A 17,774-nucleotide genomic window follows, 5' to 3' on the forward strand; every position below is an offset into this window, starting at 1 on the left:
TACATGTGAAGGAGTATGAGAATGAGATTAAAAGAGACAGGACGAAGCTGGCTGTGAGCTGAGAGGAGTATTGAACTATATCATTGTATGAAACTGTCCAAAAAAGTTCTAGATGATATTAATTACAAAACAGTTACAAATTGAAGTTTTATCCCCGGTTTCACTGCAACTCATCCTCTTGAAGTCCGGAAGCTTTAAAAAGGCCTTTTCCCCTGTGACTGTATATGGAAGTAAAGCTGTGACAGTCTAGCCAGTAGACTGTACAGGGATTTGTCACAGTCCAGTGACAGGAACAGGAACGGTCAGCCAAATGAAGACGTACGTATGGAAAATGGTTTGATTCGAAGTTCACTGAGAGGCGGCAGACAAGCAGGCAGAAATGACAGGAATGCAAAAAAGTTGCAACAATAATGATTTCACAGGAAACAGTGCGAGTGAATCACTTAGCACAACAATTTGTGGCAATATTTGGGGGAGTAGACTGCATTTCCTCGGCTGTTAGATTGTGAAATGTATGATTTGGTAACATCTGTTGCATGTAGGAAAGATAAGTAGGAAACAACCACTTTATAGCCTCCTCTATGCCTTTAGTCACAGTTATATTTGTCTTTTTCTGCAACACATTTTTGAATTGGTGCTATTTATTAATTTGAATAAAGTTGAGTCAATTCTCTTAACATTTAAATGCGATTAAGATTAATTAACAGAACCACATAGGTATGCAGAAAACAAATAGTACCAGAACACTTACGATACATTAATCACAACATTACACTCATTTACATTATATAACAAGCTTTTTGGGAAATGAAGGAATAACGGAGGCTCCAAAACTTTTTTACAACAGTGTGTTCAAGGTTTTCTTTGATGTCATTATCTCCCTCCCTTATCTTTGTGATTTCACATTCACTCACTCGAAAAAAAAAAAAACGATCTGCCTGTAACTGACATAGAGGGCATGTCACACAGACCCGCTCACACGCATACAAGCACACAGCCCTCACCCCACACAGCAGACAGATCAATACAGTCTCATTTAACACCTTGTGCAATCGGAGTTCTCCATTGCCCAGGCAGCAAAACCACGGCAACAGATATCATTTAGATGGACAGAGAAAGGTAGACAGGGCTTGGGTGACATAAAGTATAAATGGGAGGAGGAAAACAGATGCGGTATTTTTGCCTCTGGTTAAATCATTTTTTGTGTGATATTTGATCGGTAAATGATCAGATAGTGTTCATAGTATAATAGTAATAATAGATTTATTTTGTTAGCGCTTTTACAGGTGCTCAAAGACGCTTTACAGATATAGGGAAAAGAAAATAAATGAACAGAAAGGAACAACAAATAAATATATAGTTAAAGTCAAATAATACAAAAACAACCACAGATTAAAAGCCAGATTTTTTAGAGTCCAAAACAGCCTCCTCTTTTGAGTGTTGCAATAATTACGTTTTTTTGTTGGCCAACACGGAAGTTAGCAACGCAAGCACTCCCTCGCCAAACGCCAAAATGTATATTTTCATTGGATTTTGTAAACACACTACATCAAGGTCACATGACTTCACATCAACAACGCTAAGCTAAAGGCAAAATAGTTTTCTGCGTTATTATGACGTTAGTATGTTTGAGTCAAATGTTAGCAACCACCGCCTTTTTTAAGACGCGTAAAAGCTTCAGACATTCAGCAGTGGAGTATTTACTGACACATTATGTCTTAGGACAAAACGTAAACATCTCGTAAGCTTGTATGAACCTCAGACCTTATTTCTGAAAACTAGAAGCTCTAAAATGCTAACCCATTTCTGGGTTTCGGGACTCATACCTGCACCATGCCATTACCGTGTTTCCGACATTGACATTAATCTTTTTTCCAAATCGCCTTTCCTATATATTTTTTTCCTTCTGTTCTCTGTTATTTCTACATTGTTATACATAAGCTTATAGTTTTATCCATCTGCAGCTTACAATAAATATATCAGCAGATTAGGGTTAGAGTCTTACTGTACACCGCTAGCAATACAAGCAACTCATGGGAAAGTCGTGTTAGTGCTCTTACAGCAATCCTTTGAACCTAATAATCATCTTAGAGGGAAGTTAAATCGAGTAAGTCCTCTCTCCCTGCCGTTCATCTCAAGTGACAAATAAAGTGAGAACAACAGCAAGCAGGTGGAATTGCCTTGGGTTTAATCTTTGTGTCACGTTTCTCTGTTAGAGAGGAACACGTGCACAGAATGTGTCCTTGCATAGCCCCTCCATTCCTCAACGTGCGTGTTTGTAGTGTGCGCACACCTCGTCCCTCAATAGCCCACTTCACATTGGCGCCACTCCAAAAGCTGCAGAGTTTAGCAATCAATAGATATATATGTGTGTGTGTGTGTGTGAGTGTGAGCGAGTAATGGAGTGGAATCTGACAGCGGTTGTCAGTCATCTCACGCGGCTACGAAATAGAATCTGAAATGGGAGCTCCAAAAAGCATATGCCTCCATTTGTTTCGTATGAATGTTTTTGAGAGTTGGCGAGAATTTTTATTAGCATCCATCTCGGCATTGCCTTATTTCGGAGCCACCTCCAAACAATAAAAACCATTACAGGCACTTTGCTGTACACCAGTGAACGTTTTTCATCCCATTGTGCGGGATAACAACACGGCAAGATTACTTTTGTTCAGCCATTATTCATCCTTTTATGTTGCCATTCTTTTCGGCGAATTACCTTGTAGCTCATCTTTCATGAGCTGGTTTCCTGCTTTGTGTGTTTATGTTTTTCATTCTCAGCTTTTTTGTCATGTTTATTGACTTGAGCGGGATGTTACCCCAAGCTCTGGTGCCATTTACAGCAACTTATTTACCTGTGTAACAGTCGCTCATTTATTTAGCCGTTTTCAAAATTGGACTTAGATAGATTCATACTTTTAATCTTTTTTTAATGAAATACAAACATTACCTTGACTGAAACATTCACAGCTTGTAATTAACGGCTCTCACAACTAACACAGAGCATTTCAGGATATTCTTTGCTGGTAGAGATGTTCCTTGCTGTTGGCTGACTGACAGAAAGGAGAGTTTAATACAATTATGGCAATTAAAGGTTTCATATTTAAATTAAAACTTGATTACGTCCAATGTGCTTTGAGATGAGCACACTCGATCATAGTCAGACTTTTTTTGTGGAGCCAATGAAACCACATATTGTAACTGATATGCTAACGGGGGGGCGGGACATCTCTAAGCGGTTGGCCAATCACAACAGAGCCAGCCAGCTAACCAATCAGAGCAGACTGCGCTCTGGTGTCAGACAGAGGGTGGAAAGAGGCAGTTTGAACAGATGAAGACCTTTTTAAACATTAAACCATGGAAACATGTCACAGTAGAGGCACACAATACAGATGAACTTAGAATATTAGGGTGCCTTTAACAGTCAAGAAAGAAACAAAAACAAGCCCCATTGCACCCCAGTTTTCTTATTCCCCCCCAGAAAAGTTCTGAACATCTGTTTTTTAAAACAGAACTAGACAGTTTCAGAAGAGGCAAAATGTAAGTCATTCCAAATGTTTTTTCTTCAGCTCATTATCAGTGGGTAAATAAGTTTCATCTTGCTCTTGAACCTTCAAATATGCATACCATCATGTGCTGATTAATGTCACAATCTGAAAATGGGTTGATTTCTCGAGTTACGCCCATGTTTTTCTGCTAGTCAACAGTGCATAACATCATTTTGGCTCGGCTCCAGAGTCATTAAATGTTTCCCACTGGTGGGTGACAGTTATTAGTCGGTTCAAAATGAGATGCGCAAAACAGAACATACCCCCAGGATCCCAACAATATATTTATTTGTTCCATTTCTTGTTTTGACATTTTCATGTGAATACAACCCACCCACAGATGTTAAATATCTCCGATAAAGCCCAACCCCACATCCATGTTCCCTATTCAGGATTCAAGAACATTTTATTCCCTTTGACTTTTTTAAACTTTATTCTTCTAGAGTGGGTTGTTCGGGAGTTCTTTCAGCTTGGGTGGTGAAGATATTTGGCTTGTCGTCGCGGGAGACCAGAGTTTCCAAATCCTGCGTGAGAACATTTTCGAATGTTGAATATCTGAGTGATGTTGCACAACAGTCTTAAATGAGTTCATGATAATCGGTAGATAAACACAGTTACATAAACTGCACACAGGCATCAATCTGTTTGTATGTGTGTGTCTATGTGCATTTTACTTTCAATCGCACTGTTTTTTCCCCATTCACTTACAATTCTTCATCCCCTTCTCACATTTCAGTATTTTTTTCTCATCTTCGTTTTGTCTAACTTCATCTCTGTCTTCATTTCTCCCTAATATTTTGTTTTTCTCTCCCTCCCTACCTCTCTTTCTGCTGTTGTGTTTGCGTTCATTTTGTTTTGACAAGCGTGGGCGCTATTTTCCGAAGCACCGTTGATACGAAATTTCCCCAAAGCAGGTCATTTAGATGCAGCTAGGTTGGATGGAAAGTGTGATTACAGCGGCCAAACCTTTATAAATGATTGCATTACTAATAAACAATGAAAGGCCACGTGTGTGTGTGTGTGTGTGTGTGTGTGTGTGTGTGTGTGTGTGTGTGTGTGTGTGTGTGTGTGTGTGTGTGTGTGTGTGTGTGTGTGTGTGTGTGTGTGTGTGTGTGTGTGTGTGTGTGTGTGTGTGTGTGTGTGTGTGTGTGTGTGTGTGTGTGTGTGTGTGTGTGTGTGTGTGTGTGTGTGTGTGTGTGTGTGTGTGTCAAGTAAAGCAAATGTTCACATACACACATTTTGTTGTGCATCGTTCAATCACACCTCCTGTTGGTGACATCAGATTATTTTCTTTACCCTTTAAGATTTACTTTTCTGCTTTGTGTTCCGTAATTTACTTTTTCACTGAAGCCTACAGTAATCCCCCCCGCATGAAAACAGCCTCTTATTCAAAACGACCACTTACCTAGCTATCACAACAAATAAATATCTTCATTTTTTCCTTCTACAGTAAGGGGTCGTAAGGGTAAAACCAATTTCAGCGGTACAATAATAATTCTGATGATTACTCAAAAAGCACCTCAGGGGAAATTAAAATATACATTTTATCCTTTATTTATTCAGGTAATGTAGACTGAGCCTGTGCATTTACCTTTTTAGCAATGCTTTGATTTACAATCTTGCTGCTGTGCATATTAACAACTGGGAAACGGCATGTCGATAGAGTAGTATTTCTTTATGTCCCTGCACCAGGTACAACTCAATAAAAATAAAAAAAAGCCCAATTATGCTTTTCTCGGGTTTACTGTTTCCTGTATGGCTGTTATATATGTTTTTGTGTATGTGAATGGCCTGCCTAGGCTTAATTCTTAATTCCCCCCGCCCGGAAAGCCTCCAGTAGACGTATCTGTATACTTCCGTTACATAGTGACATCAATTTGACTCGCACTTCGATTGGCTAGAATAAGGGTTCGGACCAATCAGAGCAGACTGGGCTCTGGTTTCAGACAGAGGGTGAAACAAGTTGCTGCAGCATAGGCAGTGTGAGACAAATAAATAACTTTTTGAACACTAAAACATTAGAAGTACTACATCAAATATTAACCTAAAATATCATTATATGTATATCATATACATATCAACACATATCTGATTACATATAAAAAATGTGTGGAATAAAAACCAATTGCAATATATATCAAGAAAGAAATGTTAAGTATGCATTAAAGCTTTACTGTTGTCCACCACAGGGTAGATGGAGGTACAGTGCCTCGCTGATGTGCTTCTTAGGAGAAAGGGAGCTGTCACTCATTTGTCAAGTGTCACCCCCCCCCCCCCCCCCCCCTGACTTGCAGCTAGTAGGCCTTCATTTTTCATTTGAGAAACAATCTAAATATCCGTCTCCAAGAGGAGCTTTACCAGCTTCAGTCCTTCTATATGATGACAAATTCACTTTGGCATTACACACTGCAGCTGATTCTCATTAAGAGGTTGTCACCGTCCCTGCTTGCTCATCGGCGTATCATCGTCATGGCGATTCCTCCGGGAAGCTCAGCTCTCTCTGCTGTGTGAAAATGGGAAATGCTGTCATCAGCGTTTACTGGAGGACACGGGAGAAAGAGAGAGGCGAGGGAAGGCCTGGGGAGATAGTGAATGACAGAGGTGACATCGCACGAGGTGAATATAGAAAGGTTGAGGAAACTCGGACAGGATGACTGATAGGAGAGCAGCAGGTGGAAAGGGAAGGAAAGGGAAGACAGCCAGCTCGAGTTAAAATGTTGAATTATAGCGCTGCCGGGAGAAACAGGAAATAAGAGAAGACAGAGACAGACTTGCCTACAGGGCATGTGGCGGAGTGAGAGCGTTGACTGAGATAATGAATGGCTCTCCATAACACACACACAGTGAGTTTAGATAATGACATCAGTGTTAAGTCAGCGATGACTAAGTGTCCTCCAGAATAGTGCTGCTCAGCATTCGATGACTCTTCCTGGGGCGACTACATAAGTGTGATGTAAGATGACTTCCTGGGTGCTCAGCAGGTTTTCAGTGCATGCAGTTCACTCGTTTTATTCCGCGGAGCAGATCTAGCATACGACTTTAATGACGTGTCGTTTTTCTTTTTCTCGCATCCTAAGTAGAAGTGTCAAGGCTGGCATTGACCTTGATAAAGTGTCCTTAGCGAGACACATCTTCTCAAATTTAGACAAAATGGGATCTTGCTGGAACATGATATCACACTGCTTCTCAAAGCCTCTAATTTCAAGTTTGGGTTGACGCCTCAAAACACATCCTAGAACTCTTACTTGTTTGTAAAGTTGTTTATGAGTTAAATATATATATTTTTTGTATTAAGGATCGAGTGATTATCATTCTCAAGATTCAGCGTTATTATAATTATCTGAATCGACAAATTAAAATAATCAGCGACTTTGGCTCTGATGCTTTGTCACAAGTCATTACTTTAAGGTCTCACTTGATGCCCCGCCCACATCACTTTTTGATTGGTCACATGTCACGAGTGTTAACATATCAACACCTATCAACTTGTTTAGGTTTATTTCAATAAAAGTATAATGCATAGAATAGTTATTTATATACGTTATTGGGCTATATTACAGGAGGTGCAGAACATAACGAAAGACTGCTCATTTATAAAAAAGCACAATATTAATTATTGAAGTCTAATTTGTGTTGCAAGCTCGAGAAGCAAAGACACAGATGCCCTTGAACACTTTTTTTTAAAATGTAATTTTCACGCTTAACTTATTTCCATCCAAGAACTCTCACACACACACACACACACACACACACACACACACACACACACACACACACACACACACACACACACACACACACACACACAACTATTTCTGTCTTGTATTTGCTCAGAAAGAGGCAACAGACACTTAAGTGTACTTACGTGAATGCTCCAATATAGTTAGTGTTTATCTGGTTACTGAGGTTCTCGGCCACCCAACTTACACTGTGTGTGCTTACTTACAATATGATGAGTGTGTGTGTGTGTGGGGGGCCTAAATGCCATGTATATATATATATATATATATATATATATATATATATACCAGTGTGTTCAAGGTTAAGTGCATATTTGTATGCATCTTATCCACAACTTTTTTTATTGTTTCCCGTAATGTGCATGTATGTGTTTTCTAGTGTGTGTGTGTGTGTGTGTGTGTGTGTGTGTGTGTGTGTGTGTGTGTGTGTGTGTGTGTGTGTGTGTGTGTGTGTGTGTGTGTGTGTGTGTGTGTGTGTGTGTGTGTGTGTGTGTGTGTGTGTGTGTGTGTGTGTGTGTGTGTGTGTGTGTGTGTGTGTGTGTGTGTGTGTGTGTGTGTGTGTGTGTGTGTGTGTGTGGTACATGTCAGGGTTTGATTGCTAGGCCACCCAACGAATAGACAGACCTACAAGAAGGTGATAGGAATCAAATCTACAAATATCCGCCTGTGGTAGTGTGTGTGCGCCTGGTCTATGCTGCTACTGTATCCTATATATTTACTAAAGAGGCTTGGCAAACAAGTTGAGTAAACATACTGCTTTTAGTTTCCAACACACTAAAGGCCCTGACACACCTACCCGATTTTGGAAGTCAGAGGCCGTCAGAGGCAGTCGGGCATTCACGGCGCCCTACTCAGGTTGGTGTGTCCCACACCATCGTTGAAAGTCGGCCAAATAAATCACTCTGATTGGCTGTTGCCTCTTTTGAATGACGAATACACTGCCTGCTGGTAAGGACAGTTATTGCCACTCGTCGACTGAAGTCTTTGCGGTGTGTTCGTAGACGGTTGGCGTACCCGACACAGGCGACGTAGCGGATGTAAAAGTCGGGACACCTTCGGTACGCGTTCTTTGGTCTCAGGTTGGTGTGTAGTGGCCTTAAGGGAAACCCACAAGCTCACACACACACACACACACACACACACACACACACACACGCACTCTCGCACTCTCGCACTCTCGCACTCTCGCACTCTCGCACTCTCTCTCTCTCTCTCTCTCTCACACAGTATCTTTCTCACACTGACACATCACATACACACTAATGCAATAAGGAAACTGTGTGTTTGTCTTTCAGTTTTAGCTCTGTGTGCAACTCTTTCTCCCATTAATTACCCCTTTCTATCACTTTATTTACTTTTCCACACATTTAAAACATATTGTTTTAATATATTGTAAACACCCATTGTAAGATTGTCTGTTCGCTCTTTCAGTTTTTAAATAAGTCTTTACTACAACATATTTGTAAACCTTAGAGATGGGGTTATTTGTCGTCAAGGTTGTACCATCTCTATCCAAGATCTGAATGCTTTGTGGAAAGAACACCTTTGGACTGAAAGAAATCTCACATGGGCAGCACACAAATCCTAACTCACCGTGTTATGTAGTGCATTTAAAACCCTCAGTTTCACCAGCTGCATATTAAATCCTAGTTTCCTCCACCGAGGCTTTATTTGATCCTCAGCAAACTTGTTTTCCACCATCCACACACGCTGTATTTGCACTACAGTGATGCAGTAACATGTTCCCAGACTGAGGGGTTGAAACCTGCCTGAGCGAAAGCCAAGAGCCGGCCGGACCCTGCTGAATACTTGACATTTATTTATTTACAGAAGAAAGAAATGCCTCTATTTTTCAGTCACGCCTGCACGGCGGTCAGAGGAATAGGCAATTAGACGACTATAACACCCTTCATCCAAGCTCATTATTCACATCACAGAAGTGTTTGTAGATGTTAGCTATCAGCGTTTCAGAGGATCATATTGTGATTATGCGTTTGGTGAAGGAATTCTATGGCAACAGAGCCTTAGGGCGGAAACAATAGAGATGTACTTTAGCTTGTTTGGGACGGTGGATTCATGACAGATCTAAAAGTATGGACATTTAATGTATGATCTTCATTCCCTCATACTGATACTAATGTCAGTATAATACTCAGTGGCGAACCGTCAGGGCCTTCAAGGTATTCAGAGAATACCTTATCTGGAACACTCAGATAAAACAAACCAAAAAATCGATTTAATTATATAAATAAAATGGAATCAAATGTATATAAAATGATTAAATGAGAATGGTATCTGTGTTGTTGATCTGTAATATTACAGTGTTACGTTGATTTGTTTGTCCTTCTCGGACCATGCACTACACATTTCAGTGGTTTTGTGTTAGAAAAGAAAGCAACCAATCAGATCTTGTCCTTCAACCAAGGTATTCTACATCCTTGATAGAATTCCCTGGCTGTTGCACTGAATGTACGTTTGGACTGACAGTTTGATCAACCAATCATATATTGATTTGCAGCCAATGGGCGTGTTCTTTCAGAGTTTCCCTCGGTTCCAGGGTTCTCTAGAAGGCCCGCTAGTTAACTGGCTCGAGACAGAGGATCTAGATGAATGTGACGTAGCAATTCATTCCGTTTTATTGTTTTTAACGTTGACATGACAAGTGCAACAGGTGAAGATGAAGTTGTTGCGAAATTGTTGTGAGTACCCTTTTCAAGACGACAATTCAGTGAAAAGACGGACATTATAATGCCGCGGAGGGGGGGGGGGGGGGGGGGTGTGTGTGTCTACAGAAGGTCAAGTTGTGATGGACACGGTTCGCCACTGATAATACTAATACGGGCACCCATTGAAAGGGGGGCTCGACTGATTTTACACATGAAGTCTGTTGGCAAGTCTTTGGAAGAACTACTACATGCGGGGAAACAAAGCTGATATGAAGCCCTTCGTGACTCCAGAGGGAGCCGAGTGAAGTCGGAGAAAGGATGACTTTTGAGTCGGTGTCGCTCTGGGCTGAAGAGAATATCAAATATCTGGGGGTGGGAAAGAAATGAGTTTACTGGACCCCTGTAGACTGATCCTTTTTCTCTGTCTGATGCTATAGCATCTCAAGGCTACTTCAATCCAGGCTGTTGGAATTTTTATAATCCATTATTTCTGCAACGGAAAATTAATGAAGTCTTAATTAAGAACAATTCAGATAAATACGTTTGTTCATTTATGTAGATGAATGACAAACATTCACTGTTTACATCTTTGAGTGGCTGTACCCTAATGAGATATTATTGACACAAATTGGATCGGCTTGTTTCAGACACACAATCATCTGTTCCCTCCTTTTACTTCAACTTGCCGGGTCACAAGGATGCTTGGTGTAGGAGGTTGACTCTGCGGCACAGTTTCCAATCTCTTGCTCTTTTTTCCCCGTGGTATTGTCAGCATTCAGAATTAGAATCAGGTTCATTGCCAAGGATTTCCCGGGTGCTTTACATATGCACACATAAACACTTTAAGAGGATTTAAAAAAAATACCTTTAAATTGCATGTTTAAAATGTTAGGAAGATGTTAGGGGTGTCTCCTTATTAAAGGTGTGATATTATATTAGTGCTTTAATCTGATACTCTCATTAACGGTTACTGTTTATTTGGGTTTTTGTATTCATGGATAAGATTCATGGATTTCCAAAAATTTCCAATAGAGATTCTCATGAGCTTGCCCTAACCACATTTACTTTCTATTCCATGTAGGAATAACACCTTATAGGTAGAGATGGCATCATTTAGCACCCTGCTGCTAAAAATGTTACTCTGAGTTGTTTACTAACAGAAGGTTAAGGTCGATAGTATTGAATTACGGAAAGGTGTGTGTGTGTGTGTGTGTGTGTGTGTGTGTGTGTGTGTGTGTGTGTGTGTGTGTGTGTGTGTGTGTGTGTGTGTGTGTGTGTGTGTGTGTGTGTGTGTGTGTGTGTGTGTGTGTGTGTGTGTGTGTGTGTGTGTGTGTGTGTGTGTGTGTGTGTGTGTGTGTGTGTGTGTGTGTGTGTGTGTGTGTGTGTGTGTGTGTGTGTGTGTGTGTGTGTGTGTGTGTGTGTGTGTTTCATACACCGTGGGCAAGCCCTCAACTCTGTTTCTGATTAACTCCCTGCAAAAACACCTCTGTTTGGCACATCACAGTCCGTACATCACACACACACACGCAACCGCACACATAGACGCACACACACACGCACACATATACGCACACACACATGCTACACAGCTCCTGGAGGCTCCCTGTTCACACAGGGGAGTCTACACCCATCATTCAAAGCCTCATAGACCTTAAGAATGCTGACACACACTCACACACACGGACACACAAAGTGCTCTGTTTTCTTAGCTTTGATACACTTAAAGAGTTCAGAGGTGAGAGGGCTGGAGGTAACACAGTGTTTTTCCAGAGTTTTCTAACCACCTATATCTACTTCTACACACACAAGGAGGTCCAGATGGCTGCGTGGAGACAAACACACTCTCACACACATACACACCCATACACACACATCCATGCTCAAATACAACAAAAAATCCCCACACCATCAGCACTCATATGAGATTTGCTACCTGACATAAGGCCCTGCCAGTGTTTAGGCATCGAGCCAAGTCAGTGACCCAGTCTGCCATGTTTAATTATATTAGGCTTTAACATTAATTCAAGTCCGTGCTCGAATACTACCCGTAGATTATCCGAGACAGTATTCGCCCGAGAAGCCAAAGACTGCCCTAGGAGGGGGGTAGTTTGTGAACTGGCTACTAAATCTATTGCAGGTTAGATATCTGCAGCTGTGTGGTGTGGGACCTTTACCCGAAAGGATTCACGATGCATAGTAGCTGATGTGTTCAGACCTCCTAAATCTCAGCCAGCTGAGAGCAGTCACATGTGATCAATGGCCAAATTTATCACTTGGAGCCAAGTACCGTCATCCACATGCAAGTCTGTGTGTGTGTGTGCGTGTGTGTGTGTGTGTGTGTGTTTACGGGTGTTTGTGTGACCCCTTCTACCCCGTGAGTCACATTCTACGTTGTCTTTAGCGAGCAATTATAGCCGGAGCGACTGGAAAAGGTCAAAGCCATCCAGCTATCAACACGCTGCAACAAAACTGTCTACATCAGTGTGTGTGTGTGTGTGTGTGTGTGTTGTACCCAAAATGCCAGCTGTGTGTGTGTGTGTGTGTGTGTGTGTGTGTGTGTGTGTGTGTGTGTGTGTGTGTGTGTGTGTGTGTGTGTGTGTGTGTGTGTGTGTGTGTGTGTGTGTGTGTGTGTGTGTGTGTGTGTGTGTGTGTGTGTGTGTGTGTGTGTGTGTGTGTGTGTGTGTGTGTGTGTGTGTGTGTGTGTGTGTGTGTGTGTGTGTGTGTGTGTGTGTGTGTGTGTGTGTGTGTGTGTGTGTGTTGTACCCGAAATGCCAGCGGCCACACTATCACAGCCGACCCTCGCCTGCCTCCACCGCCATCACCTCAGCGCTTGTGGCTAATCTGCAGCAATCCTGCATGATTGATGAGAGTTGGCAAGCAAAAGAGAAGCATTATGGGAATGAGGAAGTTGTATTATTGGAGAGGGAGCGTGACATTAAAGGTTTCAGTGGCAACAGTTAGGCGTGATTACGTGTTTGGTCGAACAGGATCATCTGCAGGACAGTTATTGATGGATGAGGTGCCCAGAACCCATTTCTCCTCTTATTATGGCCGTCTGGGTCACAGCACAGTAAATTCATTAACATTTACTCTACAGGCAGAGGTAAATGTTAATTATCTCCTGAAGCGTTGCGTAATAAAAAAAAAGGATCTCTGAATTTGGGGTAAAATTGTAGGTATTTTCTTTTTTATATCCAAAAAGGAAATTGTACTTCATTCCTTTTCCCACCTACTGCTTATTAACCATATACTTTTAAAATATTTTTATGACACCTGTTGACACATTAAATTGTGCCAAAACATTTTAAGAAAAAGAAAAACAAACTAGACAATCTTTTCACTATTTCTATACCTTATATCCATCTTCTTTTTTTTCACTTCTACTTTTATACTTAAATATGAAATGTGAAATATGTGAAAATCTATGTAGTACTGTTAAGAAGTTTTGGATTACCTTTTTTTTATTAAAAACAAATATGTATATTGATAGGCACAGTGTACTTTAGAAGGAGGTCTTACTGTTAACTGAAACTGGAAAGAAAACTATCTGACACAATTACTTATCTTCATTTCCTTAGTCAAAAGCATTGCATGTGTATCATTGCCCCCAGGTAGGGTGAACATGTCAAAAGTGTGTCGGTTCATCGAGTGTTGCCCCAAACAGGGGTCTTCTATCTACGCAGAGGATCCTTTTGATGTAGGATTACCCCCTGGACAGGATGCCTTACTTTAAACTTTCAAGGTTCTACTTTTCAATATGGTGACATTTCCCTGAAAGAGAGTTATTCGCCCTTCTTCCTTGTCCTTGGCAAGTTTTCCTAATTATTCTCCATCGTGTTGCATCACAGTGGCATTGTTCTGTCTTTTAAACACTTTCGAACTTAAAGAGTCTACTCCTTGAGGACGCTCTATGTTTAAGCTTCAGGAATAGTGTGTGGCTGCCTGTTTTGTACCCTCCTTGCCTGCCATATTAGGGAACTCTTTCCTGTTTATATACACGGCCCATTCCTCCAGATGGTGGGCAGTGCCGCTGTGAGTCAGTACACAGAGCAAGCAGGCGGAGGAAGGTGTGATTTGACAGACTTGTAACGTGCTCTATGGTGCCATGCACACTGCTTTCCGTATCATAACAACAGGCAACCTCCAATTACGTCCCAGCAGGATAATGCACCACTGTCTCAGGATCATATAACTGCCTGTCCATACATCTCCATTCAGTAAAAAGGCTAATTGAATAAGATAGTTCCCAACATTTCAAAGTTAAATAAAGTGTTTATATATTAAGCAGGAGTCATTTTTACATGATGGGTATCTCACTTTGAAACAAAGCTCTGCCCACACAGTTTCCTGCTGTTGGCATCCTCAACAACATCTAAGATGCATTGTTTACATTGCACTTCAATTATTACGTCTCTATACATGCTTTTATTTAATTTGACTCTATATGTTTACATCTTTAACTGTTTTATATTATATAATTATTATACATCTGTTTTTGTTAAATTATTTTGAACTTTTCTTTATTTTATTCTTAAAAAGAGCAATTGTCACAAAACCCCATTTCGCAGGGATACATATAGTATGCTGATTACGACTGATATGAGCCATCTATTGTTAGCTTCTATTGTATATTTAAAAGCTATTGTTAATGTTCCCAAAGGATCATTTATTTTTCAAGAGGATCCTTTTTATATTTTTCCTCTCCAGATATTTTCTATTTAAGACACTTTGCCGTCACAAGGGGAATGTGGCCGTTTTGTTTTTGGGAGAATGGACTTAAAAGGAAATGTACCCATTAAACATACGACTGTAAGTGGACACACAGTTGTTATTTCAAGGGTAAAACGTCTAAGTTTCCATTACTGGATGTTCTCTTGTGCCATTTGACCAAGCCCATGTAACCTTGTGATTGTGCACCATTGTGAGAGAAAGTAGACCAAAAGAAGGAGAGTGTGCATTTCCTTAAGAGAAGGAAGGATGCCTTTTATTTTCTCTCCCACACCGACATGCACCTAGTGTATTTCCCTCCTGGCTTTCCAATTTAAATGCAAATGTTCCCAAATCGGACTCCACAAACGACGCGGAGGCAGAAATCATTTGACGCAGCAATGAATTATATATTTTAATTAAGCAGCCAAAAAGAATCACGCCTATTCATCCCTTTCCCCCCTCCACGAAAAAATGAATAAATAAATATGGAAGAAGAAGGAGGAGGAGAAGAAAAAGAAAGGAACAAATGGGTGGAAACAGGGAGGAGGGTTCATATTGAGTTTGTGTGATTGCAGCACTAACCGCCTGTGGGCTGTCATTATATGAGCGATCTGAAGCTGTCACATATCAAAACTGTATTGTCTGCTGATAGACGGGCTAAACACCCCCACAGTTTCAAACACACACACACACACACACACACACACACACACACACACACACACACACACACACACACACACACACACACACACACACACACACACACACACACACACACACACACACACACACACACACCCACACCCAGAGAATCCAAAATGCATGCAAACACACACATTATTTGGATTTTGAAACCAGCACTTGAAGAGCAGAGATGGGGATTGTGAGGCTCTGACAAGGGATGCAATTTTAATTTCACCCCCTGTCACTATCCTCAATATCTGCTCAGATGAAATACATATGAGCTGCCAATCACTCACTCAAACAAATAGAAACACAAGCGCGCACACACTCAGTCTATCTCTCAATCACACGCACACATGCAAACTTTTGAATCACAGGTACAAAAACACTCTTTAATATATTATAAAGTCAAAAAAGACTTTCTTCCCTTGAAAGAGTTCCCAGTACAAAAAATCAGACCCATAACAAATGAGATGTGGAATACAAAGTCTCTATTGTTGATTTTTAAGCCTCAGAGATAGTTTGCTTCTTAAAATGCTTTGTTGTTATGCTAAAAATATATCGGATATAATCTCGCGTGTCAGAATCAGTAAATGCCAATTAACGGTTAAAGGGCCCCTATTGTGCTTTTTTCTGGTTTTCCCTTTCCTGAAGTGTGTTATATACTTTAGGTATTTGAGCATTTCATTGGTGTGCAAAGGCTGAAATCCCAAAGTTCCCCCCAGAGGGACTTTCTCTCCCCCCGGTACATTTACATATATTGTTTTCCAGATACAGGTAAACTGAACATACTGTGAGATAACAGCTGACTGAAGAATGCACAAACTGTATCTATGGTTTATATTTATACCTCTGCTGGGGGATACTTTTGTCTCTCAAATACTGATGTAGGACAAATGGACGTTTGTGTGACATACTCAATTGATGTGACTTAAACCCCAGCACTGTTTAACAAATAAAAAAGGTACATGTTAAAGTTTTGCAGTTTCAGAAAACAAAGTACAAGAGCTTGATTTTTTTATACTTTTTTAAAAAACATGATTTGATTTGTCGTCCATTCTCTAGTTCTTAAATATCTCTGAGTTGTATTCCCGTTTGACATGTTAGTGGTACTGTAAAAGCTTTTTAATGTTCTTGAACGTCTCTCGGTGATATTTCCAGATATGTTCCTATCTTCCCGAGTTATTTAAACATGGTGTATTCTGGTTCAACCATTAGAAATAGAGATGTGCAGGACATCACCTTAGGGAAAGAGACACATGGATACAGAGAGAGGAAGAGTGTGATATGGCAGAGGAAGAAAAGTGGAAAAGAGTCGAAGGAACACAGAATGCTAACTGTGAAGCTAAACAAAGAGCAAGAGGTAATGGGAGATGACAGCGGTTTATAACAGCTGGAGACTTGCTTCAAAAGAACAAGGAAATTCACTTTCCCCTCTTCGCCTCTGTTTGGAAGCGCTCACTGTTCTCCGCATGCAGACACACACACCTTACTCAGCAGCGAGCAGACCCTTAGACAACCTTTGTCGGGTAAAGGAGAGACAGCTGGCTCTCTTACAGAGTGGAGGACATGAAGGAGAGGCCAGACTTTAATGGAAGGATCTGGGTTCAAGCCCCTTTGTTGGCAGGCATCCGCACTACCGAAGTGTCCTTGGACACGATGGTGAATCACTTTGAGCTCCCATGGTGCACTTATGTCGTAGCTGACCTTCTAGTGGAAGCGAGTCGTTAAAAATGTTTGTTTTTCAATCGAGTCTGAAGCTTGTTAATCAGTGTTTTGCTGTGGTTACAAACTGTATCTAGTCACCTCTCCATTAGAACAACATGCTACACAGATGTACTAGCTAACAAACTTCATAATTTCCATATTTAAGAAAGGTTGAATGTGTGGGAAATGCGCGTACTATCCTTCATGCCAAGAGTTGAGTGGGATGGGGATGCACCATTGATATCTGTTCTGCTAGATCTGAAGCTTGGTTGTCTTGAAACTGGTTTGGACCAACACAAAGTGTGGCATTTAAAGCCAAAGAATGTAATGTGCTTGTTGTGCGGATCAAACAAATGACATATTAGGAGTTACTAAGTAAGCTTTGGCTCAGTTGTAAAGTGGGTTTAGTTAGCTAAACCCAGAGCATGGCTAACCAGTTTGTTTGCTAAGACACAGTAGGTCCGCCAGCTGGCTAGTGATTGTGTCATATTCACAACTGAGACGTTGGAGTTGCATCTGTTTACTCATCTCAGCAAGGAAGCAAAATAGATGTTTCACAACATGCTGGACCAACATGAAGCAAACACATGTATTTGCCAACATGTTGAACTATTTTTTTAAAAATTGAATAAGGAACAAATGCAAGAAAGTAAAGGAAGAAGGATCTCAAGTAGAGACAAAAGTATGATGAAAGATGAAACGCCTCTCTCTTACCTAAC

General features: G+C 40.8%; 1 protein-coding gene across 2 annotated transcripts in view; it reads left to right on the forward strand.

Annotated features, from left to right (window-relative positions):
• cntfr (ciliary neurotrophic factor receptor) overlaps nt 1-17,774 on the forward strand; it is a 221,768-nt gene that overhangs the window by 71,167 nt on the left and 132,827 nt on the right. The window lies entirely within an intron of this gene.

The sequence above is a fragment of the Notothenia rossii genome (assembly GCF_949606895.1).
Source record: "Notothenia rossii genome assembly, chromosome: 11".
In the NCBI taxonomy this organism is placed as follows: Eukaryota; Metazoa; Chordata; class Actinopteri; order Perciformes; family Nototheniidae; genus Notothenia; species Notothenia rossii.